The 15,000-nt window shown below is 34.4% G+C and overlaps 1 long non-coding RNA gene across 1 annotated transcript in view; it reads left to right on the top strand.

The window, feature by feature from the left end:
* The first annotated feature begins 9,524 nt into the window (after window positions 1–9,524).
* The window catches only part of LOC144972491 (uncharacterized), a 65,379-nt gene continuing 59,903 nt past the window's right edge, over window positions 9,525–15,000 (top strand). The window contains exon 1 of the long non-coding RNA XR_013645365.1: window positions 9,525–9,731. This is a non-coding gene — a long non-coding RNA (uncharacterized LOC144972491). The remainder of the gene's footprint in view (window positions 9,732–15,000) is intronic.

Below are 15,000 nucleotides of genomic sequence, written 5' to 3' on the forward strand. Positions count from 1 at the left end.
AAATATCTACATCGTCAACATCATTTATATAGCGTTTAATGGATTTTTTAATATTTGAATTTATTTTGTTCCTTTCCACTGCTAAGCAATTGCCTCCCCAAGCTGTTATACAAAATGACAAAACACTTTCGATTACTGCTCTATAAAATAGATGATGATGATGATGATGATGATGATGATGATGATGATGATGATGATAGTACTTTATGCACTTAAAAGGTGTTTTGTAGACACTCGATATGCAGTTTTATAAGATGTTCAACCCCCCCCCCCCCTCCTTGCCCCATCTTGCCTTATCATTAATCAAATGGGCGTCTTGAAAACAATATTTCCCTCTAGATGAATAAATATCCATTCACACCTGGGTTTAGTGAACAAGTGTGCAAGAAGTCTTGCCAAAGAAACAAACATAGGCAGGGTCGAATATTCAATAGAAAGAAGATTAGAATCCGTAAAGAGTTGAGGTGAGAAAGAAGGAAATGGGACCCATCTCGCATCAAAACGGTATTATACCGGGGTGTGCCAGATGCCAAAGAATGCATTCTTACTGGCGTGTACATATATCCAGGTCTGACATCCGAACCCAAATATGGGTCTAATTTAATATTGTTGTAACGGACAATATTTTGCGTTATCTTTTGAGATTTCCATGACAAAATAAAAAACAAAAAAAAAACCTGCAAATACGTGTACTTTGATTCTTACGTTGAAATAACCAGCGATGTGTAATTTTAGTTTTAGACTCTTTAACAATCTATACTCATACTCACCACTAAAACAACAAAACTTAACCCAAGTCTCTTAATTTTAACTAGGATTTCATTTTAAAGCATCTAAATCAACCTGACATAACACCGTTTTGATGAGGAAGGTCGCAAATAGATGTCTGGAAATAGATGTAGATGGATAGAAAAACAAAGAAAGAGTGGGGAGTGGAAGTAAAAAAGAAAATATGTTTTCCAAGGCCATCAAAATTTGTCAAGAAAAATGAATAGCATATAAGCGTTAATGGAGTAATAATTTCTGTCGGAAGGACACAGGAGTCATGTTGCAATAAAAACAACACCCCTTGGCTACCCCAAACACTTAAGTCGCCGCCTGTCTGTACCGCTATCGACCACTGATAACAAACTCTATTATTGAGGTCTCTAATAAGAATTGGCCATAAAAACGTATAGATCTCTCGATGAATACATCGTTATGACCATTAACCGTGGACTTTTTTTTATCAATAGAGACGTAGGTATACAGCAGAAATTTTCATAAAAAGGCAGCAATTGAGGAAAGAGTTCTAATGTAAAGTTAATCCCTTTATAAAGCACAGAAAGCCATAGATTACAGAAAACAACGATAGAATGTAAACTCAATATTATTGATAAATATGTGCAGGCGCAGTGTTGTTTTTTTTTTTTAATTGATAAAATCGAGAAGGACGAGAGTTCTTTGGAAGTTTAAATAAAGGAACTCCGCACCAAAACAACGCATTGAAGCATGACGGTACCACTGACAGCGGTGGACCAAAACGTCAACCAGACTAAAAAGGACAAAACAAATTTAGACCTTTGAAGAATGGAACAGATTGACATGGGTTCTGATTTCGATGAGATAAAGAAGACAAAGTCCAGATCAAGAAGTAGTTGAAAACACTTATCCTTCTTCTACTCCTTGTGCGTCTATGTGGTCTAGTAGTATGATACGCATTCTGATTGACAGGTCCAAGGTTCTAGTCCTGGTCAGATTGATTGGGTTTTTGGAAAATGCTCTTCTTTCACAATCTCTCACCACAATCATGTGTAAAATGAGAGTAACAGTACATGGCCGATTATTAACAGCGTTATCTCTGTCCACAAAAAAAAAAAAAAAAAAAAAAAAAAAAAAAATGTAATATCGCCTAACAGGCGTCTTTTTCATCCTACTTGTTAAGTGTTGTTTTTGGATAGGGAAGCCTTGTAAAGCGCTTTGAGCAGATTTAGTGGATATTGATCGATATATCAGGTGGTCACAAAAAAAAAAGAACAACAACCCCCCCCCCCCCAAAAAAAAAAAAATAACAAAAAAAAAAATACAACAAAAAACAAACAAATAACGCGCCGCTGTTTATTTTTTTCAATTGTAAAAAGTTATAAAGATATCTTTTCCAAAATGTTACTGCAATTAGAACTATTCTTTGTAGATGTATATATCTAGTCTAATTGCTAAATATTAAACTAATTGAGTGAGCGATTTTTGAATAATAACACCACCTAAAAATTTCGATATCGGGAAAAGATGACGAAAATTATTGTGGAATTTGCGCGTTGTAATTCTTTAAAGAAGACACTCGTTTCTATGCCTGGGAAACTCTATGCACATCCAGTTACATATCTGTCACAACCATGATAAACCATTCTGCACTGTTTGAAAAGTGATTAAAAGTAACGTTACATTTTTGTTTTCTGTCACCCTCTTCACATAAACTACAAATCCACAAGTGTTATATAACAACTGAATGAGGAATGGTAGATAATTCATAAAATCACAGATCATTGACAAGGAAGATGCCTTTGTTAACCAGCAATGGTAAACTTTTGAAAACTGAAAATCACAACTTGGCAAAAAAAAAAAATTGTAATCAATATTTAGAAAATCAAATTAACTGAACGTTGAATAAAAGAAAAACAATTCATATCACTTTTTTCGATAAATATTTTATGAAAAGTAATGTATTCGTCTAAAATGCATTGTTATGCACTGCCTTGGTTAACAACTTGACGCAGACGTAGAATGAGAGAGTTTGATGAGAGAGTTTAACAATGAAGAAAACAATGAAGAATCACTCTTCGTGCAAACTAGTGATCTCTTCGAAACAGATTTTTTTTTCTGACATTCTGTCAAAATTTGAAATGTTTTTTCTCTGATTTTTCATTACTTTTGTCAAAAGGAGATTCCAAAAGTAATGATCCAGTGGATTGCAGTCCGGAGGATTTCGCGGCCAACTTTCTTTGTCAATGAAACGTCATGGTAATTGACGATGCAGAAACTCGTGGCAAATCCTAGAGGTTCGGTCTCTTATAAGGTAAAGATAACGATTTTTTCAAGCAGAAAAAGTTTCTCTGTAAATGCTCTGTGTGGAACGAAGCAGTCACTTTCGTTTTGTCGGGATGGACGAAAAAGATCCCTGCCAACCCTTTAGCGGAGACAAAACATGATACCATGTATGTTAGAATACACTACTTATGTAATACAGCCTAACCGGAAGAATGTTTCTTTTTTTTTTCACAGGGGTTCTTTTTTGTGCAAAAGTAACTCCCACTTCAAACGATTGTAATCAACAAAATCACGGACTTTGAAATTAAAATCACTCAATTTGGCATCATGTTTTTGATTGTAAATGAAGTTTTGACAACATAATTTTAAATATTTGATTTTTTGTTGTTGTTGTCGTGAGAATTTCAGCGCTGTAGGTAAAATAGAAAAGAAGGAGAACTCCTGGCAGTTTTTTGTCTTCTACGCCATCCGATATACAGATTCAAGGACACACAGATTATTAAAAAGAGGGCAAGCGAATAAAAAGATTAGATGCCAATGCTGGATGATCACATTCACACTTCCAAGTAAATAGATAATAATAAAGTTTACTCGAAGAGGGGGTTGACTAACAAGGAACAAGAGAAACAGATCTTGTAAATCAAGAACATTTTTTTTTGTGTATGATAAGCGATATAATATGATACATATATAAAGAGTTAAAATGAATCACGAATTTAAAAGCTCACCTTATAAGATAGTGAAAGAAAGAAAGAAAAAAAAAAAAAAAAGAGAGAGAGAGAGAGAGAGAGAGAGAGAGAGAGAGAGAGAGAGAGAGAGAGAGAGAGAAATATCTGTTCAATGTTATAGTTATCATATCGTTATAACAAGTGTAACTAAATGACAAATTGCCCTAGTTATAGACAATAAAGAGCTATTATTATTATTATTATTATTATTATATTATTATTATTATTATTATTATTATTATTATTATTATTATTATTATTATTATTATTATTATTATTATTATAAGCATAATATTTATGTTTATTTCCACAGCAGTGCAACGATTTCCGTTCAACGTTTCACATCAAGTGTGGAAGAAAAAAAGAATAACGATGTTTTTGGAGAAGAGAAAATGAGGAGCAGCAACTGGTGCAAGATAACAATCGGAAAATGTCTGTGATACGGTGCCTGATATAAAAATTTTAAAGACAAGAAAATAATGTATCCTGATTTACCAGTTCCTTCAAATACATCACAGGAGAAAACTCTTTTTAAGAATAATTTTCGGTTAAAATATTATTTCATTGAAAAATATACAATGAAATGGGCATTTAATTGACTAATAGGCTAGCAATAATAGTATTGTTCGTATATGATAAGGCGATTTTTTTTTTCAGGCGCAACGGGCGCAACGGTGCTTCCTGTGTGCATGGCGTCTATTGTATAAAGTCGTGCATTCACTAACTCATCAAGGTCAAAGTGAAATGAATGATTTTGATGAACGTGCAATGTCCATGCTGTAACTGAATATGATTATAAAAATATCATCCAAATGTAGATTTTAAAAAGTTGATTCATTTTTAGATAATGAAATGCAGAATGAGACTGAAACCCGTTTCGTGACGAGTTATTTGGTTAAAAAAAAAAGTCTCTCTCTCTCTCTCTCTCTCTCTCTCTCTCTCTCTCTCTCTCTCTCTCTCTCTCTCTCTCTCTCTCTCTCTCTCTCTCTCTTTCTTTCTTTCTTTCTCTAAGTAATCGTTATTCACTCCCTTAAGTCTTTAATGAATAGATGGGTCTGTTTAAATCTTTCGAAAGTAACGGCGACGTTGAAAGTGACTGGTTACACTACCCCATTCTTTCGGTAACTCAGTTCCTTCAAATACATCACAGGAGAAAACTCTTTTTAAGAATAATTTTCGGTTAAAATATTATTTCATTGAAAAAGGAAACAAAGAAATCGGGATTCACTTAGCTTAACTTTTCATTAAATCATTACCATCACCACCTCCATCATTATCATTATCATCATCATCATAGTCATCCTCTTCACGATCATAGTCGTCGTCGTCGTTCTCCTCCTCATCATCATCATCATCGTCATCATCATCATGTACACAAGAAAACACGCGAGCTTGTTGTTTCAAAAGGTGATATTTGCAAATAAGTACATGTGGATTAAGCCCCATCCCGTCCCTCTCTTCCCCATTTATTTTTAAAAGCCGTGTCCCAACAAATCGGTCATGATTAAATTTTAAATTTCGTTGATCATTTTAACTTGTCATTACCAATTTTTAATCGCATGCCCATCATTAGTCAGTTTGGCATTTGTAGGACTAAATCCCAATAACCGGTTATAATGCGAGCTCATAACATATTCTTAAATCTTACAAATTCTTATATAAGTATTGGATTACTTCATTTTACTTTTATTTATATAAAACCAGGATATCTTGAGCATTTCCTTCCTGTTATGTACTTCGATCAGTTTCAAAAATAATATTTAAAAAATTATTATTAGCAGAAAAATTATCCGGTAACCCTGCCAGTCCGATTTGTAGCAGACGACAAGAGCAACTTTGAGTGTTGATTTGATGAGGGGAGAAAAAGAGAATATTCAGAATTAAGTTGACAAAAACAAACAAACCAACGTTATCAGGTGATACTACAATAGTTTGTTACTTTGTGATTTCGACATTGTCTTTCTTCCAATGACATAGATTTGATAGATTCCTTTAAAATCGATCTTTTTTCTTTCTTTTTCCAAAGACAAGACCACTCTCATTCTCATTCACTTGGACTTGGCTGAACTCATTTCGTTCGTGTTTATTCTCTTTCACGTTCACTTACTTAGTCTTTGCAGTGCAACTGACCTCTCTCTCTCTCTCTCTCTCTCTCTCTCTCTCTCTCTCTCTCTCTCTCTTTCAGTCACTACACGCATGCATACATTACACACCCAAAGACATACCCACACTCTTTCTCACTCATACTCATACCCCTTCTCCCCATTTAGCCATCTCCAGTCTCCAGTTATTGTAAATTTTCAGTGAATGAAGAAATGTCTTCATTAAAGATAACACTTCAGTATTCAGCAGTAAAAATGAAATATAAAAAGGGGCAAGCTGAAAGGCGTAACTAACAAACTGACCATTCTAGTCTAATCATATGGGTTTCATAACACATTATGAATTGCAAGAATGGTGAAGTTGTTGCTACTCTAAATACAATATTCAACGTCAGAGATTTTGCACTACGTTTGTGGAAATGTTTAGAGGTTGCAGCAACACACTCGTAGCATTGATATGAAACTATATTGCCCCAGAATTTATTCTTATCTTAACATGTAAAGAAAACTATGCCATGGTAACCAATTCCTGATCCCTCCCAACTGCTAGGAACAACCTAAGTTATAAAGCTTTAAAACAGATACGGATACTTAGGGGAAAGAGTCCCCCTGTTCATGCTTGGTAAAAACTATTTCCATTGATATTTTGAAAGAGGATTTTTTTTTCATTAATGGATCCATTCAGAATTGAAGAAAAGTCATGCATTTTTTCTTCTTCTCAACTTGAGATTTTATACGACCTTGGGTTTCAGTTTACATTCAGTGAAAAGCTTCTCTAATCTCTTTTTGGTCGTGAGTCTTTTGAGAGTAGACAAAATTCCTTTCACGAAAATAATCCTTAGGTTGGGCTATGTTTAAAATCTTTCATGTTTCAGGGTCCGATAGCTCAACCAGTAGAACTTGACTTAAATACAAACTTGTTTTGAATCCCCATTGAGTTGGATACCTCACTCTCCACCCAATAGAGATTTGCCAGTTTGGTCTTTTAGATCTGATTGAAAGTACTCTGTGATAGAACAGTGTTCTAACAAGAGATTAGCAATCAATCTCCATAGTCCATCATATGTTATGTTATGAATGTAATATAAACTCTGACTTCGTAGTTATCATGGCTTTAGGAACTTTCATATTGGCCAAATGGAAAACTTTAATTTAAAAAATAACATTTTTAGAATGGAAAATGATATATTTACGAAAGGTTTTAATTTTTGTTACTATGTTAGTATCACTCCATGAACATGAAAGAACCCCAAATTAAAAAGAAAATATTTTGATGTTAACAAATAATATTTTTAACCTCAACTCATTTCTATCATTACTAGGTGTGCATTAATGTAGAGGTTGATCTTACAGTCAAATAATTTTACACCTATGTGTCTCCAAAGTGGAGGACTGAATTATGATACAATACATGTCTCTGACTATGGATTTCATTGAGATTATTTGATACAAAAATGCTAGAAATATATTAGCTCGCCATGCTTTCATGTATATAAGATTCCCATAAGATTTAAGATACTTTGGAAGCATCCAGCTGTGCAGCTTTGTGGTCTTGTGGTATGACACTCATCTTCAGACCTGCAGGTCTCTGGTTTGAGTCCCGCTCTGGGCAATTTAAAGTCAAGTCGTCGGAGAAGGCCCTTAACTCACATTCTCTCACCACACTTGGGTGCAAAATGTTTACACACACAAACACACACCCACCACCCACACACACACACACACACACACACACACACACACACACACACATACACACACACTTACACAAGGTAAGATATAGTTTCTACATTGTATGGTTTTCTTTAAATACCATGTGAAAAAAAGAAGAAGAAAGATTCAGGTCAAATATTCCCTGACATGATCATAACTATCGTTATCATTTACATCATGAGCAATCAAAAGTAGAACAATTACAAACTTATTCATCAAATACACATTTTAAGTTATGGAGCACCCTGTCATTGACATTTTTGAAGTGATGTACACCTTTGGAGTCTTTGGTTTTAAATGTTAAACTTTTTCATATATTGATATTGAGCTTTTAAAAAAATATAAAGTGCAATATCCACCAGATGTGCTCAAAGCACTTGAAAAAGGGTCCCTGGCCAACAGAAACATGTATCATGTAGGACGAGACAAGAGGCCTGTTAGGGGATATTACAATTTTTTTCCAACACAGGCAACGCTGTTTATGACCAGGTATTCATTTTACACCTGAGTACAATGAGAGAATGTGAGTAAAGAGCCTTTCCCAAGGACTCAACTATTTACCATTCTGAGTGGGGCCCGACCCCAGGACCTTCCGATCCGATGTGAATGTCATACCATAAAACCACAAGCCCATATTGACTGTTTTAACAATTTTAAAAATGCTGCTGATTAGTTGTAAAAGAATGGGTGATCAGAATTTTGTTTTTGTCTCCTTGGGTTAATTTTACATGAGAGTACTTTAAAAATGTATTGCGGTCAATTTGATCAAAACTATCAACAAATTTGTTAGAATCACCACTCTTTCTTCTGTATTTTAAAGATGGGAAGTTTACTAAACTTTATTCATAAGACATATTTTTCGTTTCACTCAAAAGCTTTGGTGATATCATATAAAATTGTTGATCTTATTATGTGAATGACTTTTTTTTTTTTTTTTAATGTGCTTTTTGATTTAAAAAGGTGAAAATACTGGTAGTTTATAACTGAGATAAGCTGAGATAATAGGGTTGTATGGCACTGTCACACCATGTGGTCATGAATTCCAAAGTAATTCAAAATTTTGATTTAAATAAATAGGGAAAATATAAATAGGCGTTTATATAAATTGTTTTTTAGGATTTCATCATATAATACCCAAAGGGCCTCATTTTCTTTATTTGTTCTCTCTGCTAACCAAATGTAGCTATGTTTTCACTTTATTCAGTATAATACCTCAGTTAACCATCCTTTTAGTACCAGCATAGCCATAACATCCATCTCTGCTATTGTCTAGGAAGTTATTCTCGCCTAATGAACGATGTTATGTACCTAACACAAATACACAATACCAGGGACAGTGGCTTTTTTTTTATCAATGTCACCAATCCAGTCATTAAACATGGTCAACATCACTTGATTTTGTCAGTGGACTCCACCATTTGCTATACAATTGTAGAAAATAATATTTTATCCTCCGTTATAAGTATTCTACAATTGAAACAGAAGGAGTTTGTAGTATGTTTTTGTTATGTTTTAAAAAAATTATTTAAAAAAAAATAAATTGTTTATCATTATGTTTTTTTTCAGAACTTATGACTGCTCTATTTTGTTAGTAAATTTAAGTAACGCTCATTTCATGACAAGTTTTCTGCTTGTAACTTGCTTAAAATTGATCTAGAGTTATCTCTCAATAAACTATCAATTACAATCTGTCTATCTCAGACTCTCACTCTTGTCTTTTTCACACATACAAACACACACACACACACACACACACACACAAACACACACATACACACTCTCACTCTCTCACTCTCTCTCTCTCTCTCTCTCTCACTCTCTCTCTCTCTCTCTCTCTCTCTCTCTCTCTATCTCTCTCTCTTACTCTCACTCATCCTCTTGCATTCCTCCTTTTTAATTGATTTATAAATTGCTTATTAAAAAAAAAATATCTGTATTGTTTCCCCAGATCTGAAATTGTCAGAACAGAATATTTAAAATACAGACATACAGCACTATTATGTGCAATGTAACTTGAATTCCACTATTTATGTTGGACCCAGGACCATACTGAAGAAGGAAAATGTTTTGTGCTAATTCATGGAGGAGAGCCACAACTTGTTGCCAATTTTATTGAACACAACAATACATTCAGGTTTCACAAGAGAGCAACCACCAATACGTAAGTTTCTATAAAATATCGTTTTGGAATATTAACTTTTCATGTGTAATTCGCGAGTTCCAAAATTCTTAGATTTGATCTTATTATATCATTTTTTTGTTATAGAGAAAACTGGATTTTACTATATCAAATAGCTATAAAGAAACTCTAAATATACTTTGCAAAAAGAAAAGATATGCATATTCTAGAAATATTCGTATGCTTTAAAAAAAATTAAATATGTAAAGATATCGTGATCTTATCGAAAATATTTTTTAAGGTCAAGTTGTCAAATTTCTATTCAACCAAACATTACAGACATCAGAAAGGCAAACAACCTCAATTAATAAGAATTAACATGGGTGTGGTTTTTGGAGGCAAAAGACTTGAACTCTTGTGTTTTCAATTTCAAACTTATTCTCAATGCAGTGTTCTCAGGTTAGCACCGCGATTGGGAACTCACTCCAAATTCCTAATGCGGAATTCAAGAATCTTGTCTAATATAGATAAAATGGCAACAATTTCTATCCCGCAATCCGAATCAAAGTATAGTTGGCTTGGTTCACCCAGGTCTTGCTAAAATTTTATTCATCTCTTCTTTCATGTCCATCTTAAATCCCTTCTTATTTATCCGTAAGATATGGCCAATCTATCTTCATTGCTATTGTTTAACCTCATCGACACAAGTTATTCATTGTCTTTGTTGGAAGCAGTTTCTGATGTTTAGTCTATTTATTTGGTTAAAGTTGATCCACACCTATGGACTGGTCTGAAATATCTGTTGGGCTGCCTGCAATATTGCAGTGTTCTAATAGGTGCTCTGCATCTTCCAACAGGTTCCACAACTAACACTCCGCTAATGCAAGGAAGCCAACATTAGACTGATTCTGAACTTTAATCTGTTGGAATTTACCCCATGTCTCCTCTAGTCGGTTAAGGAACCTTGGAAGCTTCCCTCTCACCGCTGAACAGAATCTTCCAGCTCAGATGAGAACTAATAATGTCCCTATCAGGAGGAACCTTTTTCCAAGTCAACCTCCATCACAAATTTGTTTCTCCATCGATGGGCACTTCACATGCAAAGTGACTGAGCTTGATCCTGGGTGCAGTTTAGTTTTTTTTTCTGACCCCCCACCCCCTGTCCACCCAGCAGTAATTGGGTAGCTGGGTCTGTTAGATCAGGTGGAAAGTACATTGTGATAGAATAATGTCCTATCCAAAGGTTAGCAAGAAGTTGCTATTGTCCATTTCACGCTCTAGAAACCAAGATAAATCCGGCTCCATGGGCCTTATGACTCTGAAGGACCTTTAAACATATCTCAAAAACTGGTGAAGGTGTTGACACAATTTAAAGACCATTATGGTCAGGTATGATTGCAGGTTGAAAAAATAACATAAACTCAAATTCCATGCGGGGCGAACACACAAATATATAATTAATAAAAGTGGTAGTTAACTGATGATGTGATGATTTTTCTGAAACAGCAAAATCTTTTCATTTTGCGAAGTAGTCCTCATAATGGTCCCTTTCTTCCCCTCCTCTTCTTCTTGTTGTTGTTCTTCTTCTTGTTCTCGTTCTTGTTGTTGTTGTTGTTGTTGTTGTTGTTGTTGTTGTTGTTGTTGTTGTTGTTTGTTGTTGTTGTTTTTTTTCTTCTCTTCTTCTTCTTCTTCTTCTTTCTTCTTCTCTTCTTCTTCTTCTTCTTCTTTCTTCTTCTTCTTCTCTCTTCTTCTTCTTCTTCTTCTTCTTCTTCTTCTTCTTCTTCTTCTTTCTTCTTTCTTCTTCTCTTCTTCTTCTTCTTCTTCTTCTCTTCCTTTTCTTCTTCTCTTCTTCTCTTCTTCTTCTTCTCTTCTTCTTCTTCTTCTCTTCTTCTTCTTCTTCTTCTTCTTCTTCTTCTTCTTCTTCTTCTTCTTCTTCTTCTTCTTCTTCTTCTCTCTTCTTCTTCTTCTTCTTCTTCTTCTTCTTCTCTTCTTCTTCTTCTTCTTCTTCTCTTCTCTCTTCTCTTCTTCTTCTTCTTCTTCTCTTCTTCTTCTTCTTCTTCTTCTTCTTCTTCTTTTCTTCTTCTCTTCTTCTTCTTTCTTCTTCTTCTCTTCTCTTCTTCTTCTTCTTCTTCTCTTCTTCTTCTTCTTCTTCTTCTTCTTCTTCTTCTTCTTCTTCCCTTTCTCTCTCTTCTTCTCTTCTTCTTCTTCTTCTTCTTCTTCTTCTTCTTCTTCTTCTTCTTCTCTTCTTCTTCTTCTTTCTTCTTCTTCTTCTTCTTCTTCTTCTTCTTCTTCTTCTTCTTCTCTTCCTTCTCTTCTTCTTCTTCTTCTCTTCTTCTTCTCTTCTTCTTCTTCTTCTTCTTCTTCTTCTTCTTCTTCTTCTTCTTCTTCTTCTTCTTCTTCTTCTTCTTCTTCTTCTTCTTCTTCTTCTTCTTCTTTCTTCTTCTTCCTTCTTCTTCTTCTTCTTCTTCTTCTTCTTCTTCTTCTTCTTCTTCCTTCTTCTTCTTCTTCTTCTTCTTCTTCTTTCTTCTTCTTCTTTCTTCTTCTTCTTCTTCTCTTCTTTTCTTCTTCTTCTTCTTCTTCTTCTTCTTCTTCTTCTTCTTCTTCTTCTTCTTCTTCTTCTTCTTCTTCTTCTTCTTCTTCTTCTTCTTCTTCTTCTTCTTCTTCTTCTTTCTTCTTCTTCTTCTTCTTCTTCTTCTTCTTCTTCTTTCTTCTTCTCTCTTCTTCTTCTTCTTCTTCTTCTTCTTCTTCTTCTTCTTCTTCTTTTCTTCTTCTTCTTCTTCTTCTTCTTCTTCTTCCTCTTCTTCTTCTTCCTTTTTCAGCTTCTCCCTCTCTCTCCTACTCCTTTTCCAACTCCTATCCTTCACCCAAACTTCTCCTCATCCTCCTCAACTTTCTCCTCTTTTGCCTTTATCTCCTTTCTATGCTACCCCCCCACCCCCCTCCCACCGATTCATTCCAAGGAAATATATTGTACTTGTAAATCGTATTACATGTGGGTTTTGTTTTTTTTTTTGTATTTTTTTTTACCGCGCTTTTGAATTTCGGGAAGAGTAAAAACAGTCCTCCCCCCCCCCCCTAACCCCCCCCCCCCCCATAAAAACGAAAAAGACATAAGAATAATGCAATCTTTTTGTATTATATTTCATTTTATTCCCCAAACTTAATTATAATAAAAAAAACTTTTATGACAATCTGAAAATATCATCTCTTTAATAAAAATACTAGATTCTACCATAGAGAATAATATATACATCTGACTGGCTCAGCAGGCACCACTGTATCTTACCAGACAGGTTGTCGTATCATCCATCATTGTAGTGTTGTCTTAAAGTGACAATATCAAAATACTAACTCAACATCCGTATTGAATTCTGGGTCGGACATTTTTTTTTGATAGTCTAGACCCGAGACAATCAATGGTATACTTCCTTTGAATTAAAATTACAATCATAACTTAAGTTCTGATAATACCACTTGATGTATCTGCGATCCATTATGGTCATCATGACAGTATATATTTGTCCTTTATATCATTAACTTAATTTAACTTAATCATGGGCGCTGGATTTAATATGAATTATGTCGAATTCTGTATAGTTCTCTTCACATAGGACGTTATTCGTTTCATCAAAATAAAGAATAAAAATGAAATAAAATTCGTTTTGCTCTTGTCAAGTAGTAATTTATCTTTAAGTTCGATATCGAGGAAAATCAAAAAGACAAACTCTATTTCTCCATTTCTGGAAACCTATGAATTATGGTGTTCTGTCACCATTAATTGCAGAGAAATGGAAACATTAAATTATTTGTATATAAAAATAAATCATATAATAATGAAATATTATAATCTCCCTCCCTCCCTCTCTCTCTTTCTCTCTCTCTCTCTCTCTCTCTCTCTCTCTCTCTCTCTCTCTCTCTCCTCTCCTCTCTCTCCTCTCTCTCTCTCTTTCTTCTCTCTCCTCTCTCTCTCTCTCTCTCTCTCTCTCTCTCTCTCTCTCTCTCTCTCTCTCTCTCTCTCTCTCTCTCTCTCTCTCTCTCTCTCTCTCTCTCTCTCTCTCGCCCTCGATGACCGAAGTGTTAGGCACATTGCAGTGCTGCAAATTGCTCGAACCTCTGTCCTCGAGTGTTAGTGCAATGCCTAATCCAATCGACCATCTCGCCGTTTTAGTCAAATCATTTGAGCAGATTTTTAAAGGCTATTTACCTTTACAAAATGGTGATCTCTTAAAGCCCATTTTCTTTGGTGAAGATGAAAATCCACGTGTGCCACATCAAAAGAATAAGGTATCAAGTCAGGTTTGTCCTCTTCTTGTTTCATTTTTTCTTTTATTTGAATATCTCCACGTAAACTTGATTGCCAAAATCCACAACCATTTACGACGATTGATCTGTTGGGTATGTGACTTATTTAAACTCAAGAAACTAAAGTGATTCCGTTTAACAAAAACGGGATGATTATTGTACCCATCTTGTCTTCAAATACAGTTGCCATAACCTTCCCCTCTGGTTGTTTCCGACTGGATTTTGTTTCCGACTAGATTTTTCTGTCTTATTTTTTGGTTTTGTTTGTAAAAAAAAAAAAAAAAAAAATTCAAAAGTCGGATTGTTGTCTAGGTTTAGAGTCGTAGAGATGAACACAGACATGTCATACTGCCTGTTTGATGTTTCCTGTTTTATTTGTTTTTTTTTTTTTTAATCTGCACATGGATTGTGCTGCAATTCATTATTTGGGCGCTTAATTATGAAAGTATCCACACGAATATAAATTGGCATAAATACTTGTAATACTTGTAACACGTGCATCTAGCTTTGATACTTGTTCAACAATTCGCCGATTGGTATTTACCGCCACTTATTTTTTCTTACTGCTGCTATTTTTGACACAACTCTATGGGCCGATGCCAGCCGGACAATGTTTGACATTATATCTTCTTATTTATGAGGTGTCTTAAGTACGTGTATCACTTGAACAAAATTAAGAAAATCTAAAGCAAGTAGATCTTCATAAAAAAAAAAAAATTCGAAACCGGTCAATAATATAAATTATGTTTCTCACTTTATGAAACAAGAAAATCTACGACAACTTTTTTTTATAAAGGGAGTCCAAGACCTTATGAAGAAATGTCACACCCTTCAAGATATTTTAAACTGAATGAATTGAGTCGTTTTAATTTTATAAAATATCTTTGTGCATGTTCATGCCACCAAATATGATAAATTAAACAAACAAGAGAAGAAAAAAAAAAAGACAGAGACCCAAGAAAAAAATAGTAAGGCAGAGAAATACTCCTATCATTTTTGACTGACCGAA

The sequence above is a fragment of the Berghia stephanieae genome, chromosome 5 (genome assembly GCF_034508935.2).
Source record: "Berghia stephanieae isolate SIO BIC M18660-M18661 chromosome 5, UCSD_Bste_1.3, whole genome shotgun sequence".
In the NCBI taxonomy this organism is placed as follows: Eukaryota; Metazoa; Mollusca; class Gastropoda; order Nudibranchia; family Aeolidiidae; genus Berghia; species Berghia stephanieae.